The sequence below is a fragment of the Mesoplodon bidens genome (genome assembly GCF_964165515.1).
Source record: "Mesoplodon bidens genome assembly, chromosome: 10".
NCBI classification, from domain to species: domain Eukaryota; kingdom Metazoa; phylum Chordata; class Mammalia; order Artiodactyla; family Ziphiidae; genus Mesoplodon; species Mesoplodon bidens.
Window position 1 is genome coordinate 42,245,685 of NC_138172.1, and position 11,225 is coordinate 42,256,909.

At 46.5% G+C, this 11,225-nt stretch overlaps 1 protein-coding gene across 1 annotated transcript in view; it reads right to left on the reverse strand.

Moving 5' to 3' along the window:
* The window catches only part of LIMD1 (LIM domain containing 1), an 80,212-nt gene extending 70,395 nt beyond the window's left edge, over positions 1 to 9,817 (reverse strand). Inside the window, exon 1 of the mRNA XM_081245119.1 lies at positions 9,621 to 9,817. The gene's annotated coding sequence lies outside the window, so the exon portion shown is untranslated. The remainder of the gene's footprint in view (positions 1 to 9,620) is intronic.
* Between the last annotated feature and the right edge of the window lie 1,408 nt (positions 9,818 to 11,225).

Sequence of the window (11,225 nt, forward strand, 5' to 3'; positions counted from 1 at the left end):
CAAATACCAGACCAGTCACTTCCCTGCTTAAACCCTCAATGCTTACCCCACATTTGGATTGAAATCGGCCCAATACCACGGCCTTCCTGCCCTGGCGGGCCCTGCCTCCACCCCCTGCCCCGTCCGGATTTGGGGGTCTTCCCTCCCTGCCTGCTAGCTGCAGGAGCTTCCTGGTGTCTACCGAGAGCTGGCCCTTGGAACTTCTCCGTGGCTCATCCTTACCGTCACTGCCAAAATCACCTCCTCCTAGAGCCCTTCTTTTTCGGCACCCTCTTTATTTCCTGATCAGTTCTGATCACTATTTATATTTGTTTATCTGTTTACGTGTGGGTTTTTTGGTGGTTGGTTGGTTTTCCACCCCATTAGACCATATCTTTCTGTCCAGTATATGTATGTTATAGTACCTAATGGTTGAATAAGTGAATTAGTGAATCTGTTTGCCAGGGTTGTAACAAGGAACAAAAAATGTAATACACATGACAGTGCTTTGTACTCTGTAAATCCAAGGTGTGGTTCGTGGGCCAGTAGACTGGAATCACCAGGGAGCTTGTTGAAAAATCTCACAGCCCTGCCTCCCCCGCCCCCATCCTACTGAACCAGAATCTGCATTTTTAACAAGATTCCTAAATGGTTTGCACAGTAAAGTTTGAGAAGCACGACTCTAAAGAACTATACTAGGATGAGGTATTTATATTTTTAAAATATCTTTTTTTATCTGCAAAAGTAATACATGTTTATAATAACAACTTTGAACAATTCAGAGATACATCAACTTTTAAAAGTTGCCCACAATCCCCTTGTACAGAGGCAATCACTGTTAAACAGCCCTTAGGTATTCAGTAATACTTGTTATTTAATAACTGGATTTACTCATAACCTACCTGAGTGATGTGCTTGTGAAATTTCTAGAACACTGGTTTTCAAAGTACGGTCCCAGAATGAGCAGCAGCAGCATCGCCTGGAACTGGTCTATATCAGTGGTTCCCAAACTGCAATGCGCATCAGAATTCCTTAGGGAGCTTATTCAACGCTGGTTGCTGGGACCTACCCCCAGAGTTTCTGATTCAGCAGCTCTGGGGTGGAGCCTAAGAATCTGCATCTCCAACAAGTTCCCAGGTGATGCTGATGCTGCTGGGACCACACTTGAGAACCACTGGTCTAGAGTCCCAAGTCCTGAGCTTCCTAGAAGCACTGTGGCAATGACCCTTGACGCCCAGAGGGGTGAGGACATCTATCAAAGTGGAAGGCTGTGGCCCGCTTTGCCTGACCCTCACTATTGGGGAAGGAGCTAACGAAGCACTGGGAACACGCAGCCACCCCCCTGCAAAGTCTAGCAAGCCCAGAGCCAGCTTCCTGTGTGCTCAGTTATAATAGCTGGGACCCTGGTACAAGAACCATAAACACCAGCCAGCACCTCTTTAGAATCAGTCTTCTCTTTTCGTCCTAGCTTGGCAGCTGCCGGGGCCCACCATCCTTGGTCCCCTTCTAAGCCCCCATACCCCCATTTTGGCTTGCCTGGAACGCTCAGAGTTGTGGACTTTACTCCCCACTCCCACTGCAATTCTAGAAGCAGCTGCACCAACTCCACCAACTAAACACACAGACCTAAACCCACAATCCACATATTTCCTGGCCAGACTATCTTGTCCCCTCTTAGCGAATACCTTATACCTTTACTAAACAGCTTATAAAGATGGCATCTCATGAGCATTGGACCACATAATATACCGCCTGAAAGGGTACTTAGAAATGCTAGACGTCGCCAGGAGACTGCTGGGTGTTTTACTGCTGCTGTTTAATGCTTAAGGGGCAGAGACATTTTCAAATTCTGGGCCCAACATTTAGAATCCCAGCTGTGGTTATTTAATATAGGCCAGTTTTGCCTGTACCATATGCTCAGAAATGTGTGTTGGTTAATATCTCAAAAAATTTGTTAATACTTGCACACCACCTGTTTAAAAAGCAACATACTGAAGAGCTAAATATTTTTATCAGTAAGTAGGTGAGCATGGATGGTTCTGTGTAAGTGCTTACCAATAATGTTTTGTTTTGTTGTGTTGCATTTTGCTGAGTGAGAAATGTCCTACATTCTATTTTACCTGTAAAGCCATTTCTATATAACAAAAGCCATCATCAACACAGAACTTTCCTTTAAGTCTGTTTTCCTTGAAGTCTATTTTCATGAGCACGAGGATGTAAAAATTGCCTGCCCACGAGCACACTCTCAAAATGTGGAATTTTCACCTTGACCGGCCCCAGAGTCTCAGTGACATCAATCAGATCATGTCCCTTCGCAGCTCCAAACCCTCCAGCAGAGTCCCAAACCACACTTAGAGTAAGACCCTCCCCTTGGACCCTATGTGATCGGGCCTCTTGCCACCCCTCCCGCCTAATTTCCCCTATTCCCCCCTGCTTAGTCTGCTCCAGTCGCAGTGATTTCCCTGCCGCTCCTCGCCCACCCCTTACCATGCGTTCATTCATTCACCAAACAAACATTGCTGGGCACCTCTGATGCCCTGGGCCCTTTTTCAGGTGCTGGGGATGTGGCAGACAGCTGAACAAATTAGCAGACATCACTGTCCTATTTGGACTTACATCCCAGTAGGGGGGTGGAGTAGATAATCAACAAAATGGATACATGCCTTATAGAGGGTATTAGCAAGTGATGAGAGCTACAGAGAAAAATGAAGCTGGGAAGAGGACATATGGAGGGGGTGCCGTTTTCAATACAATGGTCAGGGAAGGTCTCCCTGAGAAAGTGACACCTGAGCAAAGACTTGGAGAACAGCACAAGGAAGGAGAGAGGTTAGAGACAGGCAGCCATCTGAACAGCTCTTCCCAAGAGTTTTGTTGGGTAAAGTGGAATGGAGGGAAAAGTGCCACTAAGAGAGAGTTTAAAAAAAAATTTTTTTTTAATACGGGAAATGGTACTGCCTGTTTCTATGCAGATGTGAATGAGGTAGTGGCCGGGGAAAGGATTGCTAATATAGGAGAGAGAGAGGAGGATGTGGGGAGTGGCATGCCTGAGAAGCAAAGGGGGGCTGGGCTCCCCTGCACATTTCTTCCATGGTAGTAAAGAGCAAGGATTTGAGCAATAATCTGATTGGTAAGTGTGTAAGGTGTTGGCATCTTGGAGTGGTAGGTAGCTCTTCTGATTAATTTCCTCAGCGGGATAGGAGGTAAAGAGAGTTAGCTGAGAGTGAGGCCAGGGAGTTGTTGCTGGGAACTGGCTGTCTAGGGGAATGAGAGAGTGAATGGGCTGGAGAAGCATTTGTGATGGAAGCATGAAGCTTCCTCTGTGCTCCCCACCCCAGATCCTGGGCCTGAACTGCTACGAGGCCAGCCAGCATGGGGCACGTGTCTCTCCAGAGGAGGTTCAGCTGCACGGGTGTGGGTGTGGAGTAGGTGGAGAGTTGGGTCTAACCAGGGCTGGCTTTTGCCAAGTGAGTGCAGCGTAACTAGAGTGGGCAAGAGAGTTGCGGTCTCTCTGCCTAGAACCTGCTCCCCAGATATCCCCGTGACTCCTTCACTTACAGTCCTCAGGTCTCCACTCAACACTCACTCCCCTGGGAAGTCTGGATGCCCCTCTATCCATCCCCATCCCTACCTGCCACCGCAGTGAACGGCTGTCTCCTCATCAGGATGCCAACTTCACAAGGCCACACATCTTTGCACATTATGTTCATCGCTATATCCCAGGAACCTAGAACAGTGCCTGGCACTGTTCCCCAAATGCTTGGTAAGTGAATGCATGAGCCACATCAAAAAAGGGAGTACAAATGTTACCATCTATAGGTGGAAAGACTTAATTGGACTTAATGGTGACCCAGATTCAGAGAAGCAAAAAAAGGAGGCTGTATTATTACTCTTGTAACTATATGTCACTGCAAACCTTCTGCAGATCTTGTTTGATTACCTTGTACCAAATATTTGATCTGCATCGCATATCATATATCTTGCTAGTCAAGAGTATGACTACATAGAATTGTAGGTGTGTGTGTTTGAAAGTATAAAGGATATTGGACTTAAGAATATCTGTTTGCATGCATACATATGTTTTTATATAAGTGTGTATAAAGAATTATTGACTAAACGGCATTTGAAAGACACTCATCCAATAGGCTGTAGGCAGTAAACGGTGCTTAGACAGCCTATGAGTTACCAGGGGGCCCAGGAGGCAAAGGGCTCCCGTCTTTGGACAGAGCCCTGCTTATTTTGCAGTTAACTGAAAGGGCCTCTCTGTCACTTTTGCTTGGCTACAGGGAATGTCCCTGCACACAATGCTGTGTGTGTCCTAAAGCTGGAGGGCTACTTCAGGGAGAGCTCTGAAAAGAATCTTTGTATTTCAGCCAGGCAAATGGATGAAGAAATAAGAACCCAGGTTCCTTTGGGCTCTTTCCATCCCACCAATGCCTCAAACAGGCCAGGAAGCCCTGGTCCTTCCAAATCTGTTTCCTGATCCTTAGGCTTTTCTGGTCCCAAGTTTCACTGTGGAATTGTCCCATGAATGGAGAGAAGCAGCTGCGATGAAGGCCCTTTCCTGGTGCTTCTAACGAGGCTTTGTCTCATGATTGTCTCCCCTGGAAAGCTGCCCGGGCCAGACCCAGATTTAGGACCATGACCTTGCTCTGTGTGTGTAGCCCCTGCCAGGCTACTGGAGCCCACCCTTCCCCAGTCTCAGTCCCACACCCTGGGCCTCCCGCCACACGGGAAAACCAGCTGCAGGCATGTGCCAGCCACAGGGCCCCACGTGGCTCCCCACACACCCACGGGGAGGGAGGCTGCCCCCTGGCCCTGGCCCAACCCCTCCCGGGCCATCTGCTCAGAGATCAGCGGAATATGTTTAACAGAACAATGAACTGGAATGAGTTTTGAATCAGCACCAATTTTCTGCTTACTTTTTTTTTTAAAGTAATACATGTATAGGGCTTAAAATTCAAAGGGTGCAAATGAGCACCCAGTGGAAAAAGGAGTCCCTCCTGCCCCTGAGCCCCAGTGCCCCTCCAGAGACAACCACCGGCATGTTACCGAAGTACACAGGCACGCGCATTTCTTTTTCTTAACACAGAAAGTAAAAGTGCACTGCCTCTTGCTTTTTGCATTTAACAATGCTCTTGGAAATCTTTTCATATCATTTCACATGCAGCTGCCTCATTCTTTCAGAGGGCTAATATTTCTGTCTTTGGGTGAGTCATGGATTTCTTAACCAGTCTCCTATTCACAGAAATCTAGGCTGCTTCCAGGCTTTTGCTATTACGTATTCTGTGGCCATGACTGATTTATAAACCATACCACACCTGTGCAAGCATAGCTGTGGGATAAACACCCACGAGGCAGGTATATTCTTGAGAACTCCACCATGCTGCCTGGATTTCTTCATCGACAACAAGGAGCTCTGCCTTGTTTTCTGCTGGTTGCCATCTCACTGGGGTCAGGGTTAGAACTGTTGATGAGTCATAACAAGAACGATTATTAAAAGCGTCATAGCACCTACGCTTTGCCCAGCACCATTCTCTGTATTCTACACGTTACAGTGTTGAATCCTCCCAACAGCTCATGAGATAGTTTCTATTATCCCCTCCTTTATACAGGTGAGGAAATTGAGGCACAGAGGAGGTAAGGAACTTGCCTGAAATTCCACAGCTAGGAGGCATCTGGGATTGGAACCCAGGCAGCCCGGCTCTGTGCCACATCACCTCTCATAACAAAATCACCTAAGAAATCACGTGGCTACTGAAGCTGCTTCCAGGGTGTGTATATCAGTGGGTGCTTGCCTGGAAAGCCTGAATGGGAACTGGGTCTTCTGTTCCCAACACCCTGTGTGTCTAGAGGGAGGATTGGATTAGCCTGTAAGCTCTGTGGCTGTAGGAACCAGCTCTGCCTTGTTCACCTTGGTACCTTGCATACTGCTCATTAGTTACAGTTGAATGAATACTACCCTGAATAACAATAATGCTAGTAATAGCTGATATTTATGGAGCACCAGCTAAGAGTTTGCCATAAATTATCTCATTTAATCCTCACAACAGCTCTCTGAAATAAATTCCATTATACTTCCATTTTACAGATGGAGAAACAGAGGCTCACAGAGGTTAAGTAAATTGCCCAAGGATGCACAGCTGGTAAGTAGATGAGTTGGGATTTGATCCCTGGATGTCTGCTCTCTACCTCGAGTGATTTCTGAATGATGTCAGTCTGCACCTAAGTCTGTGAATCCACGAATTTCCCACCTAGGAATCGACCTCCACTGGGTGCAGCCTGAAGATAATAACCACACGTCCTTTTTAAAAAATTAAATAAACTTAATTTTTAGAGCTGTCTTAAGTTGAGTGGAAAGTACACTTTTGTGTACTCAGAAGTACAATTTTTAACTTCATAGAAATATTGAGTGGAAAATACAGAGATTTCCTATATGCCTCCTGACCCTACACACATAGCCTCCTCCACCATCAACATCCTGCACCAGAGTGGTGTATGTGTTACAGTCAATGAACTTATGTTAACACATCATTATCACCCAAAGTCCATAGTTTACATGAAGGCTCAGTCTTGGTGTTGCACATTCTATGGGCTTGGACAAATGTAAAAGGATGTGCGTCCACCATTATAGTATCATACAGAGTAGTTTCACTGCTCTAAAACTCCTCTGCCAACGCACCTCTCCCTCTTCCCTAACCCCTGAAAACCACTGATCTTTTTCTGTCTCCATAGTTTTGCATTTTCCAGAATGTCATATAGTTGGAATCATATAGTATGTAGCCTTTCCAGATTGGCTCCTTCACTTAGTAAATTCTCCATGTCTTTTCATGCTTTAGGGTAAATAGGCTACAGTTTTTATTTGTGGGGAGGAAAGGCCAATAAAGTTTAAAGATAGAAAAAAGGATAGCTAAAAATTAAACCATTGAGTCTCTGGTCCACCTGAAAAACATCAGGCAGAACAGAAGCAGAAGGTGGTCTGTCTACCAAAGGGCCGCCAAAGGGGGCTGTCAGCCCTTGACACAGCGCCCCAGGCTCACACTTTCATCTCTGTCTTGAAGTGAAGGCAAACAGAGAAGCACCAAGATTGAACTAAGAAGACATTTATCACACAGCTTCATGCCTCTGTCCCTTTACCAGCCACATTGCCCATACTGGGTACAAGGAACTCATTAAAAAAAAAAAAAAATCCTGGCGGGGAGAGATAAATTAGGAGACAAGGACCTACTGTATAGCACAGGGAACTCTACTCAATACTCTGTAATAACCTATATGGGAAAAGAATCTGAAAAAGAATAGATGTATGTATAATGTCTGAGTCAGGCTGCTGTACACCTAAAACAAACACAACATTGTAAATCAACTATATTCCAATTTAAAAAATCCTGTAATCATGCTGAGTGTGGAAGTTTTGTATGAGTTTGAGCATGTTAAGCATACTATTTAGTTAAATGTAAATATTTAAAATATGCCACAAACTTTGAACTCTATTCTGATGCTGTTTGTTTTCAAATATGCTGAGAGTCTCAACGAATCAAAGCAGCCAGGACCTTTCTTGACCCTTAAGAGGCCCCATCTGCTTGGGATCTGGGGAAAAAAAGGAGCTAAAAAAGAGTGTGTGTCTCTGTTATCCAGCCCTGTTCCCGCAGAGAGGATCCAGAATGCTGGAACAGAATGACGAAGGATTTGGGGCATAGCATGGGGCTCCAGTGGGGACAGAGAGGGTACACCCAGCCCACCCAGGGTTGGCCCTCTGCTCTGAACGCTCCAAAAGTTCTGTTGCTGCTGCTAAGCATCCTGTCTTCTTTGTGAGACAGGAGATCAACTGTTGTAGGTTAATGAAATGCAATTTTTTAAAAAAATTATTTATTTTATTTATGGCTGCGTTGAGTCTTCGTTGCCGTGTGCAGGCTTTCTCTAGCTGTGGTGAGCAGGGGCTACTCGTCATTGCGGTGCATGGGATTCTCATTGCCGTGGCTTCTCTTGTTGCGGAGCACGGGCTCTAGGTGCACGGGCTTCAGTAGTTGTGGCTCACGGACCCTAGAGCGCAGGCTCAGTAGTTAGTAGTGGTGCACAGGCTTAGTTGCTCCGTGGCATGTGGGATCTTCCCGGACCAGGGCTCGAACCCGTGTCCCCTGCCTTGGCAGGTGGACTCTTAACCACTGCGCCACCAGGGAGGCCCCGAAACGCAAGTTTTGTTATGCAAATGAATTTCGTGATCAGGGGCTTCAAATCTGCAGAGCGTATGTGAATATAAAGATATCATCTTTATATGTATTTGTGTTTCATGTAAAAGGAAACATGTTTTCTGATGCCAAAAATAATTTAATTGACAAAATTTGGGAAAGCGTGGAAAGTACATAGAAGAATATCAAAGCCAGCCCCCTGGGCAGCAAAAGCCAAGACAGAGTTAAAGTGCAAATGATTAATTCAAATATTACCCGTGAAATTAAAAGGGGTGAGGGACCAGGAGTGGGTGGGAGAGCCCACAGACTGTGATGCTGGTCTAACACCTGTGAGGGCAAAGGGAGAAGGAAGGAGGATTGGGCAGGAAGAGCCTCAGACTGCAGTGAGCTCTGGGAGAGTTTTGGCCAACCCAACGTAAAGTTCCAGCACAAAGATTGCCTAGAAGAGTCTCATGCTAGGCAGGAATGACCAAGCCGGAGTACTCCACCACACTTAGTCATTGGCTGTGGCTGCCAGGAGACAGTGTTGCCTTGGCTCCAATGTTACAGCTGGAGGCTCTCAGCTAACTACCTCCTCTTGGCAGGTTCCCTCTTAAAGGGAGAGCTGACCATATGTATGTGTATGAATGTGAATATATGTGTGTGTACGTAAATTATTTTTGTTTTACAAAATTGTGATCGTATTGTACAGACTACTTGGTAGTCTGAATTTTTCTACTCAGTTTATGCCACTGAGTACACTGAGACATATCATGCAGTGATTCTTTCAAATCATAATTCATTAAATGGAGCTTCTGTGAATCCACCAGTTTTCTGAAATGATGTGCTAAATTTCGTGACAGTGTATTTATGAGCATTTTCCCAAGGACAGGGCTGGTAGTTTTCCTCACATCCTCTAAGGGGTCCAAAAAGGTTAAGACCCACAATCTAAAACATTATTTATGGCAGTGATATACTATGATTTGTGAAACCGGTTCCCTACCATTGAGTGGTTTACAATTCTCGGCTATGGTGAACATCGATGTTCATAAATCTTAGTATATGACTATTCCCTTGGGATAAATTCCTACACAAGCAATGCTGAGTCAGAAGGCATGTGCCTCATCTTTAAGGCTTTTGATATTATTGCCAAATACACCAATGCCTGGGAATAGAGAGCCTTGGGCAGATGATAAGAAAATCCTGGTTGCCATAACTTTTTTATCCCTTTTATCTTCTCCAGTGGTGGACATTATTATCCTCATTTTACTGATGAGCTCACTGAGTCTCAGAGAGGTTAAGTGATAAGTCCAGGGTCACACTGGGATCTGTCTGGTTCTAGAGGAGCCAGACTACAGGGGACTTTTTCATAAAGAGCCCCATTATTTAACCATCCATAGGCTGAATCTTCAAATACTTCCCCTCTGAATTATTTATGATTCTTTTGCTTGCAAGTGACAAGGGCCCATCTCAACCTACCTTAAGAATAAGGAAGCTGACAGCAGGATATGTCATGGTGCATAAGGCCCGGAATGCGGGTGATGCTGGGTGTGTGAAGGATGGTGCTCAGTCAGGGTGCTGCCTCAGCCCTCTCCTCTCTGCTCACCACGGCCACGCCATTGGCTTCTCTGGCTGCGTGGTGACCACCCCCAACGCTCAGGTCCCACCTGTTGGAGTCCAGAGAGTTGGGAGATTGACTCTGCTTTTTCTGTCTCAAACCCAAATTCCTGGGAAGGAACTCTGACTGGCCGGGTTAAGTCAGGTGATTCCCCCTCTCAGTCACTGCTGCCAAGGGAGAAGGTGGGGCAGGGGGTGGAGTTGCCCTGTATTAACAAGAGCTCCGTACACTAAGTAGTCACCACAAGCAAGGAGGGGAAATGCCATGACCGCTACGGTTTTGCTCTAGAAGAAGGAGAATAGGATTTTTCATGGCCCCTCTTCGGCTCATGGAGATAGTCTTCAGGGAGAAAAGCACATGCCTTTGACCTTGGGCTCCACCTACAAGTGTGGTAGGAGATCTGTGGCGCTGCAAGAGAACAGGTGTCATTTATTTGTTCAGCCAATTCTTTGTGGTACTAACAGTGAGGCCCTGGAGCAGATGAAAATCATCAGTTAGCCTTTTGGTTATTAGCCTGCCACCCCCCTCCCCCCAAAATACACATGCGGCTCAGAGTCCAAAAGGAAGAGCTTAAGTAAAGGGGGAGATGAAAGTTCTCTGTACAATAAAGGCACAGGCATTTTCAGGGAGCCTGTTAGGGAGAATATTTAAGGGGAAATCTGGAAAAGCCAGATACTGGGGGAGCAATTTGCAGAGGAAAAGCAGCTCCCAGTTCTGGGGCAGCAAGGCCAGTGTGGCTGGAGTGCAGGGAGCACTTGGGGAGAGGGGGCATTGAGACCAGCAGAGCTGGGACAGGGAGGGGGCTCTCAATGGCCCGCCGCTGGGTTTGGCCCTGGGGATTGTTAAGGCAAGTACGTGATTTGAGCTAAGCTCTGAAAAGATCAGCACAGCTGCCATGTTAAGAATAGACTTGGGAGTGGGATTGGTGCCAAGGGTAGGCACCGGGAGATGGGTGAGAAGGCGAGGCTGTTGTAGGGCTGGTGAGGGGATGGCACTAAGATCAGGGAGATGGCCAGTGGACGGACTCGAGATACCTAGAGATTGTGGATGGATACGTGGGAGGCAAGAAAATGGGGAGAATCAAGGATAATTCCTAAGTTTCCCATTTGCGCAATTGGATGGTTGGGCGATGGGTGATGGGTCATTTACTGAAAGGGAGCAGACTTGGAGAGAAACAGGGTTGGAGGGAGAAATCAAGAGGAGAGGCAAAGAAGCCAGCTGAGCGGCCAGAAAAGCGGTCTGGCTGGACATTAGATTTGGAGTCATTGGTGTTTGAAGCCGTGAGGCTGAGTGAGCTCACCTGGGCAGGGGGTGTAGCTAGAGAAGAACAGAGGGCCCAGGACCAAGTCCTGAAGAGCTCAAAGAGAGGGAAGAGCCAGAAAATGAGCCTGAGGCAGAGCAGCCAGGGAGGTACCAGGAGAAGAAAGAGTGTGTGACATTAAGAGGAGGGTCAATCCCTGTTGTGG